This window comes from Oryctolagus cuniculus, chromosome 1, assembly GCF_051225735.1.
Source record: "Oryctolagus cuniculus isolate XC-2025 breed Fujian yellow rabbit chromosome 1, ASM5122573v1, whole genome shotgun sequence".
NCBI classification, from domain to species: Eukaryota; Metazoa; Chordata; class Mammalia; order Lagomorpha; family Leporidae; genus Oryctolagus; species Oryctolagus cuniculus.
This window is the reverse complement of record NC_142867.1, coordinates 204,660,613-204,673,042: the sequence shown is the minus strand read 5'-3', so window position 1 is coordinate 204,673,042 and position 12,430 is coordinate 204,660,613. Positions and strand designations below refer to the sequence as shown.

At 40.4% G+C, this 12,430-nt stretch overlaps 1 pseudogene; it reads right to left on the bottom strand.

The window, feature by feature from the left end:
- Positions 1–6,395: 6,395 nt before the first annotated feature.
- LOC100341998 (cytochrome c oxidase assembly protein COX20, mitochondrial pseudogene) lies at positions 6,396–6,750 on the bottom strand (annotated as a pseudogene).
- Positions 6,751–12,430: the final 5,680 nt, after the last annotated feature.

Genomic DNA, 12,430 nt, shown 5'->3' with positions numbered 1-12,430 from the left:
CTAGTGAGCCGCGGCGCCGGCCGAGTGTGTTTTTTTTTAATCAGTGGGATGAGAGGTCTTTTTTACTTTTCTTATTTTTTATTTTTTATTTTTATTTTCCCCCCAAAGAAACCTTTTATTTAAGGAATACAGACTTCATGCATTTCATAAGTACAACTTTAGGAATATAGTGATTCTTCTCACCATACCTGCCCTCCCAACTCTCCTCCTCCTCCCTCTCTCATTCCCAGTCCCGTTCTCCACCAGGATCCATCTTCAATTAACTTTATACACAGAAGATCAACTCTATACTAAGTAAAGAGTTCAACAATTTGCACAGTAAAGAAAAATCAAAAACAAAAGAAAAACAAAACAAAAAAAAAAAAAACAAGAAAAAACTCTTCTTCAATAGTCGAGACAAGGGTTGTTCAACGTCATTGCATATTGAAGGTAATTTCACTTTTTTTTTTAGAAACAATTAATTTTGATGAAGTACCCAAGAATCACATATCTTTTGAGAGTACTTAGACATAGTTGTAATACAACTCTTTGAGGACAGAGGTTGGTGCACAGTGACTCCTGTTAATTTAACAATTAACATTCTTATGTATGATGTCAGTGATTGCCTGCTATTTAAAGCGGTTGTCATTCTACGAGTCTGCTGTGTGGACTGCTACCCACGTTGGAGCATTCGCTCCTTTTTAATTCTATCAATTATCACTACCAGACCCTTAATCCTATCCATTTGATCACTTTAATACTTAAGATGGTATTATTACCACCCAGCAAAAGGGGTTTTGGGGTCCCATGGCAAGTTTTTAAACTGTACCCTTAGAAGTAAGTCCATAGGAATGTTTGTAGAACTACACAGCTTCACAATTACAAACTTCACACACTTCACATCACAACATTAGAAACATGGTGATTCTGCCCACTGTGCCCACCCATTCTCTCAACACCTCTTCCTTCTCCCTCTCGTATTCCCACTCTTATTTTTTTACTGAGATGTATTTTCAATTGGTGTTATATACATATGTTTAAGTCCATGTTAAACAGTTCAACAAATACTGTATTTGTTCAAGAAATTGCTTCTCAAAGTGTCAATTTTACTTCTACAGATTGCCTTTTAGGGGCTCTGATAGTTATCACAGGTCAGAGAGAACATATGGTATTTGTCCCTTGGGACTGGCTTATTTCACTAAGTTTGATGTTTCCAAGATTCACCCATTTTGTTGTAAATTACTGGATTTCATGTTTTTTACCACTGTGCAGAATTCCATAGTGTACATATCCCATACTTTATTTATGCAGTCTTCAATTGACAGGCATTTTGATTGCTTCCATGTCTTAACTATTGTGAATTGGGCTGCAATAAACATCAGAGTGCAGATAACTCTTTTATTTACTGATTTCATTTCCCTTGGGTAAATTCCAAGGAATGGGATGGCTGGGTCATATGGTAGGTCTATATTCAGATTTCTGAGGTATCTCCATACTGTCTTCCATAGTGGTTTTACCAGTTTATATTTCCAACTGTGGATTAAGGTACCTTATTCCCTACATCCTCACCAGCGTTTGTTGTTTGTTGATTTCTGTATGAAAACCATTTTAACAGGGGTGAGGTGAAATCTTGGTTTTGATTTGCTTATCCCTGATGGCTAGTGATCCTGAACATTTTTTCATGTGTCTGTTGGCCATTTGGATTTCTCCTTTTGAAAAATGTCTGTTTAAGTCCTTTACCTATTTCTTCACTGGGTTATTTGTTTTGCTGTTGTTAAGTTTCTTGATCTCTATATATATTCTGGTTATTAAGTCTTTATCAATTGCATAGTTTTCAATTAATATCTCCCATTCTGTCGGTTGCCCCTTCATTTTCCTGAGTGTTTGTTTTGCAGTACAGAAACTTCTCAATTTGATGTAGTCCCACCTTGGTTATAGGCATGGAAATGCTTTTTCCATCCTTTCACTTTCAGTCTGCATGCATCTTTGTTGGAGAGATGTGTTTCTTGTAGTCAGCAGATAGATGGGTTTTGTTTTTTAATCCATTCAGCCAGTCTGTGTGTGTTTTTTTTTAAACTGGAGCGTAGGCCATTTACATTCAAGGGGCCTATTGGTAAGTAACAAATTTTCTCTGCCATTTTTCCATAAATATGCCTATTTTTTACTTTGGATTTCCTCTGTACTTTTACGGGGTGATTTTCTTCCTTTACCTTCTTTTGTGATAGTGACATATTTCTGTGTTTCTGTGTGCAGCACGTTCTTAAGCATCTTTTGCAAGGCTGGATGAATGGTGACAAATTCAATTTGTTTTGGAAGGTCTTTTTTTCAGCTTCATTCATAAATGAAAGCTTTACAGGATACAGTATTCTGGTTGACAGTTTTTTTCTCTTAATTCTTGGAATATATCACGTCATTCTCTCCTTATCTGATGAGAAGTCCACTGTGAGTCTAATACGAGATCCTCTGAAAGCAATCTGGCATTTCTCTTGTACACATTTTAGAATCTTTTCTTTATGTTTTACTATGGAGAGTTCAATTACAATGTGTTGTGGTGAAGAGCTTTTCAGGTCATGTCTAATAGGAGTTCTATGTGCTTCTTGTACTTGGATGTCCCTTTCTTTCTCCAAATTATGGAAGTTTTCTGTTATTATTTCTTTAAAAGGGCCTTCTAATCCTTTCTCTCCACACCTTCAGGAACTCCTAGAACCCATATGTTGTGTCGTTTGATAGTATCCTGTTGATTCCCAAAAGTGTTTTTTAGTTTTCTAATTTCCTCTTCTTGTTTTTTGTCTGACTGTATAACTTTCTGTAATTTGTCTTCTATTCCTATATTCTTTCTTCTGCTTCACCAATTATGTCATTAAGGCTTTCCACTGCATTTTTTATTTGTTCTATTGAATTCTTCATTTCCAAGATTCCATTTTGCTTTCTCTTTAAGATCTTAATTTCATGGGAGAAATTTTCTTTCATGTCATGTATGAATTTCATTAGATTGTGCATTTGCTTCTGATTATTTCTATGTAATCTTATGATCAAATTTTTGAATTCATTTTCCCACATTTCTTCAAACTCTTCATCTTCACAATCTAGCATTGATGTGTTACATTCTTTTGGGGGTATGATGTTGTCTTCCTTATTCTTGTTTCCTGAATTGGTGTGTTTGTTACTCAGCATTTGTGGAGATACTCTTTGGTTTCATCTTTGTTTTTTTGCTGTGGTGGCTTTTATCTTTGGATTATCTCTGTGTAGATTAGTGGAGTGTCTACTTTCATGTAATACATAGAGGTGTGTGGTGGGTGTGGCCAGGAAGTTCTGTTCAGTGCTCTGGGGTAAAGGGAAAGTTAAGGTGACACATATTTTCTATGAAATTTTTGAAGACTCCCTCATATTTTATCTGATCTTCACTAATATATACCTAAATATACCACAATGATTCAGGAAGCTTAATGCCCATCATTATACCAAGCACATACAACATATGGTTGGATTTCATCTTAATAATCACCCTCTTGCTGTTTTCCTATCTAAATGAGGAAACTGAGGCTTGGAAAGTTTAAGGAATTTTCCCAGATCACACTGCACCAAGTAGCAAAGCTAAGACTTAACCACTGGCCCATCTGACTCCAGAACCACAGACATCATTTGCCTTAGCCACTGGGCTTTACTGCCTTTTTCTGAAGTAGGCAGGAAATGACTGCACTTTCTCTATATACACAAGGATATTCTGCCACGAATATAGGTAAGCAACTTGCTCAAGAACCCACAAGTTGAATCTGACAATTTAATGTAGGGAACTCAAAGTGTTCATTTCATTTAGGGGGAGACAGAGCTCCCAACCACTTGTTCACTCCCCAAAGCCCACAATAGGTATGGCCAGAGCCAAAAACTCAATCTAGGTCCTCCTCATGGGTGATAGGAGTACAACTACTTGAGTCGTCAACACTGCCTCTCAAGGTATACATCAGCAGGAAGCCAGGATCAGGAATTGAACTCAAGAACTCTGATATGGGACACAGATGTCTCAACCAGCATCTTAAAGAACTGATTTCTTATTAAGATAAACATTAGGCACCATTGGCTCCAGCAAGTTCCAGGTAACAGCTGGAGAAGAACGTGTGAACCTAGTTATTGTTCAAAAGCATTAACTTCTAAAACTAAATATTAGTGGAAAAGACAAATTACTCATTTTTAAGACATGTTTTATTTATTTAAAAGGCAGAGTTACAGAGAGAGACAGAGAGAGAGAGACAGGGAGGGAGACAGAGAAAGAGAAAGAGAGAGAGAGAGAAATCTCCCATCTACTGGTTCATGTCCTTAATGGCCATAATAGCCAGGGCTATGCCAGGCCAAGGCCAAGAGACTGGAAATTCCTTCAGGTCTCCCACGTAAGTGAAGGGCCCCAAGCACTTGGACCATCTTCTGCTGCCTTCCTGGGTGCATTCTCAGGCAGCTGGATCAGAAGTAAAGCAGCCAGGTTTCAAACCAGTGCCCATATGGGATGCTGGCATCACAGGCAGCAGCCCAACCCACTATACCACAACACCAGCCCCTTCACTCATTGAAAATTGAATGAGGTAAGGGAAAAAAATAAGATTACCTCTTCATAAATATGGACCACTAATTTTACCAAAATTAAAACTATGATAAATCACAAGTAAATTAGATGGATGTCTGCAGCAGAAATTAAATTACAAAAGAAAAACTGTGTATTTGAGGAATTTTATTAAAATGGAAATCCCTGAGAGAGATGGCTTTCCTTGCAGATTGCTTAATGGATTCATTTCTTATTTAAAATGTTTTAAAGAACAAATGTAATAAATGTAATGCCTCCCACTCATTAACTCCTTTGGAATATTGAGGATTTTTTAAGAACTAGATCATGAAGACGATATCCACAGCACTCTTTCCAGAGAGTCAGGTAGGGAAAGACACAGCAATACATAGATTTAATGTCTAAACACAAATTTAATGAGTTGTGGATTTAAGTCAAACTTGTCACCAAAGCATATAATAAATCAGTTAGGAATAATTACTGAATATCATGAAATCAGAATGGAACGGAAGGATTTTATGAATACGAACTTTCTCATATTTAAAGATGGATTGCTTAGATTTCTATACACATTAAGTTCTGCTATATCTTTAAAATGAAACGTGCCAGGGGATTCCCATACAATCCCATCAAGGTGGCATGTACCAGTGCCATCTAACTAGTCCAAGTGATCAATTTCAGTTCACAGTTGATCACACTGATAGGTCTAAGAGTCAAGGGGATCACACAAACAAGACTAGTGTCTGCTAATACTAACTGATAGAATCAAAAAGGGAGAGAACGATCCAGCATGGGAAGCAGGATACACAGCAGACTCAAAGAATGGCAGATGGCAGATGTCCTGGATAGCACTCTGGCCTCAGAATCAGCTCTTAAGGCAATTGGATCTGGCTGAAGAGCCCATGAGAGTATTTGAGGCATGGAAAGCCAAGATACTCTGGGGAAAAAAAAAAAAAAAAAACACTTAAATGAAGGATCTCTGCAAGTGAGATCCCAGTGGAAAGAACGGGGCCATCAAGGAAGGAGTACCTTTCTCTGAAGGGAGGAGAGAACTTCCAGTTTGACTGTGACCCTGTCTGAATAAGATCAAAGTCGGCGAACTCAAAAGGCTTCCATAGCCTTGGCAACTCATGACTAGAGCCTAGGGAGATTACTGACCCCATAAACAAGAGTGTCAAGTTGCTAAGTCAACAACAGGAGTCAGTGTGTACTTACTTCTCATGTGGAATCTGTCCTTGATGTGTTGTCCAATGTGAATTGATGCTATGACTAGTACTTAAACAGTATTTTACACTTTGTGCTTCTGTGTGGGTGCAAACTGATGAAATCTTCACTTAATATATACTAAATTGATCTTCTGTATATAAAAAAAATAAAATAAAATAAAATAAATAACAAAAAGACTATAAGTAAGATTCACAGAATAATGGTCTGTGCCATGGCTCAGCATGTTAAGCCACCACCTGTGATACCAGCATCACGTATCGGAGCACTCAGTCTAGTCCTGGCTGCTCCCCTTCTGGTCCAGTTCCCAGATAATGCACCTGGGAAAGCAGCAGGTCATGGCCCAAATACTTTGGCTACTGTCACTCATGTCAGAGACCCAGATGGAGTTCCTGTGTCCTGACTTCAGGTTGTACCAGACCCAGCTATTGTGGCCATTTGGGGAGTAAACCAACAATATCTCTCTCTCCTTCTCTGTGTGTGTGTGTGTGTGTGTGTGTGTGTGTGTGACACTGCCCTTTTTTTGGGGGGGATGGGTTTTTTTTGGCTTGCTTAAAGCTTTTTTATTGTATAAAATATTTCTTGTGGTTGATCCCAACTCTTCAGGGAACTATGTTTAGTTTTCTATGCTTGAGATTTCTTAATTGCTGCTATTGTTGGTTTCTTTTCTTTCAGGATTGAGGTGGGTACTTTCAGGTAAAATCTTATTTGTAATTCTTTCTCTGGCAATTCTTTCCTGGATTCTTTGCTTTGCAAAATTGTATCTATAGTGGAACCAGCACACTAAAGTCATCAAGATCAATCCTCCTACTCTGACATCATAGGACCTTCTGATTCTGCTAGTTAACAAAAAACATCCTAGGCCAGCCACCACAGATCTAATGAACCATATCATATTGAAGCCTGTGCACAGGGAATGTTTCAATATCTAAAATTCCTAGGAGTTTAAAGGGCTCTCCCTTCCTGGGCTTGCCAGTCTCCAGTGTGGTGGCCATGGGGACTGTTACACTGCCTTTTAATAAATAAATCTTTTTTTTTTAAAAAGGTACATAGAGTGACATTATCTTTCTTAAAAGTTATATATAAAGGCAAACTTTTTTTAAATTACTGGAAATCTTGCTATTTGAAATAAGCCCATAGGGTTTTTTTTTCTTCCCTTTATAAAGAGAAAAATAATTTAATTTTCCTCAATTCTTATGGTTTTATTTTTATCTTATATTTATGGTTCCATTTCATTATAAATATGTATTTTTTCAGACCCAGCTTACAAGTGAGAAAATTAAATGAATGAGTTTGGTTTCAACACAGACTCTCTCGCTTAACAAGGAGAGTTTGCCCTGCCTGTGACCACAGTGTGAATGCAGACCTACTTGGCCACTGAGCAGCACTGACCAGGAAATTGCCTACACCTGATAAACCACCATGAGTCACCAAACATAACGGCAAGACAGAGGGAAATTCCCTCCTCTATGGGATGCTTACACTGCCGGGAAGGAAGCAAAGTCATCTTCACAAAGACAGGCATCCCTCTCCTCCCAGTCTCTCTTCTCTTATTCTCTGCCATCTTTCAGCCAATCAAAAAACCTGATATAACCCTGCAGACTGTACTCCCTTATCCCCTCATTATTTCTACTAACTTTTCTCATTCCAATTGTTGGTAGGATGTGTGTAAGACATTCTTCCAACAGTGAGTCCCTCCCTTGGAAAAGAAGTGAACATAGCTGCTTTTGTTGTTGTCTCTTAAGATCCATGGAAACTAGGAGTCAGAAACAACTCCCCCCTTAGAGGAGGCAAAACAGATCCATATGCTCACCACACCATGTTCTCCAAAGTACATCAGTGGGCCAGGGTGCTCATGGGAGTGAACAAAACCTACCTTTCGGCCGGCGCCGCGGCTCAGTAGGCTAATCCTCCGCCTAGCGGCGCCGGCACACCGGGTTCAAGTCCCGGTCGGGGCGCCGGATTCTGTCCCGGTTGCCCCTCTTCCAGGCCAGCCCTCTACTGTGGCCAGGGAGTGCAGTGGAGGATGGCCCAGGTGCTTGGGCCCTGCACCCCATGGGAGACCAGGAAAAGCACCTGGCTCCTGCCATCGGATCAGCGCGGTGCGCCGGCCGCGGCGGCCATTGGAGGGTGAACCAACGGCAAAGGAAGACCTTTCTCTCTGTCTCTCTCTCTCACTGTCCACTCTGCCTGTCAAAAAAAAAAAAAAAAAAAAAAAAAAACCTACCTTTCTCCCAACAAGGACCCTTCAGGATCCCAGCCAGGACAGTAACTGGCCTCCAGGCGCAGGAAAGGTTCAGCCTGCATCCTAGTCTTACGTAAGGATAACTTTGACATTTCAGTATAGACATTTGACTGAGTAAAATCCCTTTCTCTTAGAAAATAGAGCTGGGAAAAAATACTTTTATTTTTTAGAAATCTTCTAGGAGTGAAACAAACCCAGACACCCTAGAGAGAGAAAACAGGCAATAGAGTTAAAGTTTCATTGTAGAACAATGTGAGGTAAGAGAAAAGCCTGGCAGGGACTCGGTGGTCCCCTACATGGTCTCAGATGAGAGTGTCACTGGAGTTGAGATTGCATTTCATGGAAGGGGGGCTATCATTCACGTCTGCAGACAGGAAGTGAGATTCATCTTTCTACAGCCCCTTCCTAGTCTGCAGCTTTTAAAATTAGATAATGATCTTTTCTCTGTTTTGCATCATATATAGGTTGCTCATTACTGTCTAGAATGAACGCAATAGAACTTACAAAGGAAAGGTGCCATTTGCACAGTGCACTATAAGCTAGACAGGACCTGCGGCCAGCCGACCAGAGCTCTAGCAATGCTATCAGCAAGAACACAGCACTTGCTGACTTGCTCACTCACTCGCGCTCTCTCTGGCTCTATCCTCACCTATAAACCAAGGTGATTGCAAGGATAGCAAATTACCCTGAATGTTTAGTGCTTCACAAAAAGTTGAACTTAATGACCTTTAGATGCTCTCTTGGTGGCCAGAGTCTTGTCACTCTTTTGCCTCAAACTTGGTCCTCCTTTGCATGTTTATGACAACGATCTGGACAGGAAGACATTTGAGCTTGAAATGAAAGATGAACAAAGGATCTTTCATGGTCTTTAAAAAATATCCTCGATGTTTGACACTGGGAGGCAACAGCTAATGTTCCCTCTCTAGTTGCACGTCTCAGCATGAGTAGCATTTCGAAAATGAAAGAGATGAAGGCAACCGAGCAGGAGGAAGGGAAAGCTTGACGAAAGTGTGGCTCCATGCAGTGACATGCCACGTCTAGAACTGCAAGCACTGGCTGTGATTAGAGAGAGGGTGTGGGAAAACAGGTAAGGGGAATAGAAACTGGAGGTGAGACAGGTAGCAAGGGGGAGACCCTGAAAAGGCATGACTTAATTGAAACCTTTAACTTTTTCCTAGAAACTGGAGGGAGGGGCACTGAAAGTTTTTCACCTCTTAGGTTTCTAAGTTAAGGCTATCATTCCAGAAGCTTCATAGAAGATGGATGATTACTCTCTCCATCACCAAAAACTCCTTTCTACATCAGTAAATTGAGTTGTAGTTCAAGGGGGTCACCATGTAGAGTGAATATAAGAATCACCTCAGAAGCTTGTAAAATTGCTGAGAACCTAGTCTTACCTCAATATATTTTATGCAATCATTTGGGAGGGAAGAAAGGGCCAGATAGGGGTATTTTTGAAAGCTTGAGAGCCGTAAGAACTCTCCTTGTCTATCAACTGTGTCAAGGGAATCTCCCACAATTCAAACTGAAGAGTGGGTGGTAAGAAGCCATTTCCTCTGCTTTTTCCAACCCAAAACCTGGCCCAAGGTTTGAAAATCACCTCCTAACAGTTATTTATCATTTTTCTTCAAATTGATTTTATTCTTGGGTGTATCATTTCTCCCTGAAAAACCACAGGATCGTTTCATGGAAGATTCCAAACTGCTATTTCAGAAAGTCACATTGTCACATCATTCAGATGTGAAAAGAAATCAGTGCCTTGCAGACAAGTAGAAATTCAACATAAAATGATGTAAGCAAAAGGTATTCACATCTAAAAGGACTATTTTAATCAACTAATGAGCTTAAAAGCCAGAGGCATCACAATACCAGCTTTCAGGACATACTACAGGGCAGTTGTAATCAAACCAGCACGGTACTGGTACAGAAACAGATGGATAGACCAATGGAACAGAATTGAAACACCAGAAATCAACCCAAACATCTACAGCCAACTCATATGTGATCAAGGATCTAAAACCAATTCTTGGAGCAAAGACAGTCTATTCAATAAATGGTGCTGGGAAAACTGGATTTCCACATGCAGAAGCATGAAGCAAGACCCCTATTTTACACCTTACACAAAAATCCACTCAACATGGATTAAAGACCTAAGTCTACGACCCGACACCATCAAATTATTAGAGAACATTGGAGAGACCCTGCAAGATATTGGCGCAGGCAAAGACTTCCTGGAAAGACCCTGGAGGCACAGGCAGTCAAAGCCAAAATTAACATTTGGGATTGCATCAAATTGAGAAGTTTCTGTACTTCAAAAGAAACAGTCAGGAGAGTGAAGAGGCAACTGACAGAATGGGAAAATATATTTTGCAAACTATGCTACAGATAAAGGATTAGGCCAGCGCCGTGGCACAGTAGGCTAAGCCTCCGCCTTGCGGTGCCGGCACACCGGGTTCTAGTCCCGGTTGGGGCGCCAGATTCTGTCCTGGTTGCCCCTCTTCCAGGCCAGCTCTCTGCTGTGGCCAGAGAGTGCAGTGGACAATGGTCCAAGTGCTTGGGCCCTGCATCCCATGGGAAACTAGGAGAAGCACCTGGCTCCTGCCATCAGATCAGCGTGGTGCACTAGCCGCAGCGCGCCAGCCGCAGCGCGCCAGCCGCGGCGGCCATTGGAGGGTGAACCAACGGCAAAGGAAGACCTTTCACTCTGTCTCTCTCTCTCACTTGTCCACTCTGCCTGTCAAAAAAAAATTAAAAAAAATAAAGATAAAGGATTAATAACCAGAATCTACAAAGAAATCAAGAAACTCCACAACAACAAAACAAACAACCCACTTGAGAGATGGGCCAAGGACCTCAATAGCCATTTTTCAAAAAAGGAAATCCAAATGGCCAACAGACACATGAAAAAATGTTCAAGATCACTAGCAATCAGGGAAATGCAAATCAAAACCACAATGAGGTTTCACCTCACCCCGGTTAGAATGGCTCACATGCAGAAATATACCAACAACAGATGCTGGCGAGGATGTGGGGGGAAAGGGACACTAACCCACTGTTGGTGGGAATGCAAACTGGTTAAGCCACTATGGAAGTCAGCCTGGAGATTCCTCAGAAACCTGAATATAACCCTATCATACAACCCAGCCATCCCACTCCTTGGAATTTACCCAAAGGAAATTAAATTGGCAAACAAAAAAGCGGTCTGCACCTTAATGTTTATTACAGCTCAATTCACAATAGCTAAGACCTGGAATCAACCTAAATGCCCATCAACAGTAGAATGGATAAAGAAATTATGGGATATGTACTCTATAGAATACTCTACAGCAGTCAAAAACAATGAAATCCGGTCATTTGCAACAAGATGGAGAAATCTGGAACACATCATGCTGAGTGAAATAAGCCAGTTCCAAAGGGACAAATATCATATGTTCTCCCTGATCGGCGACAACTAACTGAGCACCAAAGGGGAAACCTGTTGAAGTGAAATGGACACTATGAGAAACAGTGACTTGATCAGCTCTTGTCCTGACTGTTGATGAATAACTTAATACGTTATCTCTCGTAGTATTTTTTCATTTGTTCTACTTAATACTATTGGTTGAATTCAGTAATTAATACACAGTTATTCTTAAGTGTTCAAACTTAACTGAAAAGTTATCGCTGTCAAATATAAGAGTGGGAATAAGAGAGGGAAGAGATGTACAATTTGGGACATGCTCAAGCTGACTTGCCCCAAACGGTAGAGTTAGAAACACACCAGGGGATTCCCATTCAATCCCATCAAGGTGGCATGTACCAATGCCATCTCACTAGTCCCAGTGATCAATTTCTGTTCACAATTGATCATAATGATAGGACTAAGAGCCAAAGGGATCACATAAACAAGACTAGTGTCTGAATAATACTAACCGATAGAATAAAAAAGGGAGAGATTGATCCAACATGGGAAGCGAGATGCACAGCAGACTCACAGAACGGCAGATGTCCTAAACAGCACTCTGGCCTTAGAATCAGCCCTTAAGACATTCGGATCTGGCTGAAAAGCCCATGAGAGTATTTCAGGCATGGAAAGCCAAGACACTCTGTATATAAAAAAAAAAAAAAAAAAATGACCTAAATGAAAGATCTCCGCGCATGAGATCCCAGTGGAAGGAACAGGTCATCAAAGAAGGAGGTACCTTTCTCTGAAGGGAGGAGAGAACTTCCACTTTGACTATGACCTTGTCTAAATATGATCAGAGTCAGTGAACTCAAAAGGCTTCCATAGCCTTGGCATCTCATGACAAGAGCCTAGGGTGATTATGGATGCCATAAACAAGAGTGTCAATTTGTTAAGTCAACAACAGGAGTCACTGTGCACTTACTCCTCATGTAGGATCTCTGTCCTTAATGTGCTGTACATTGTGAATTAATGCTATAACTAGTAC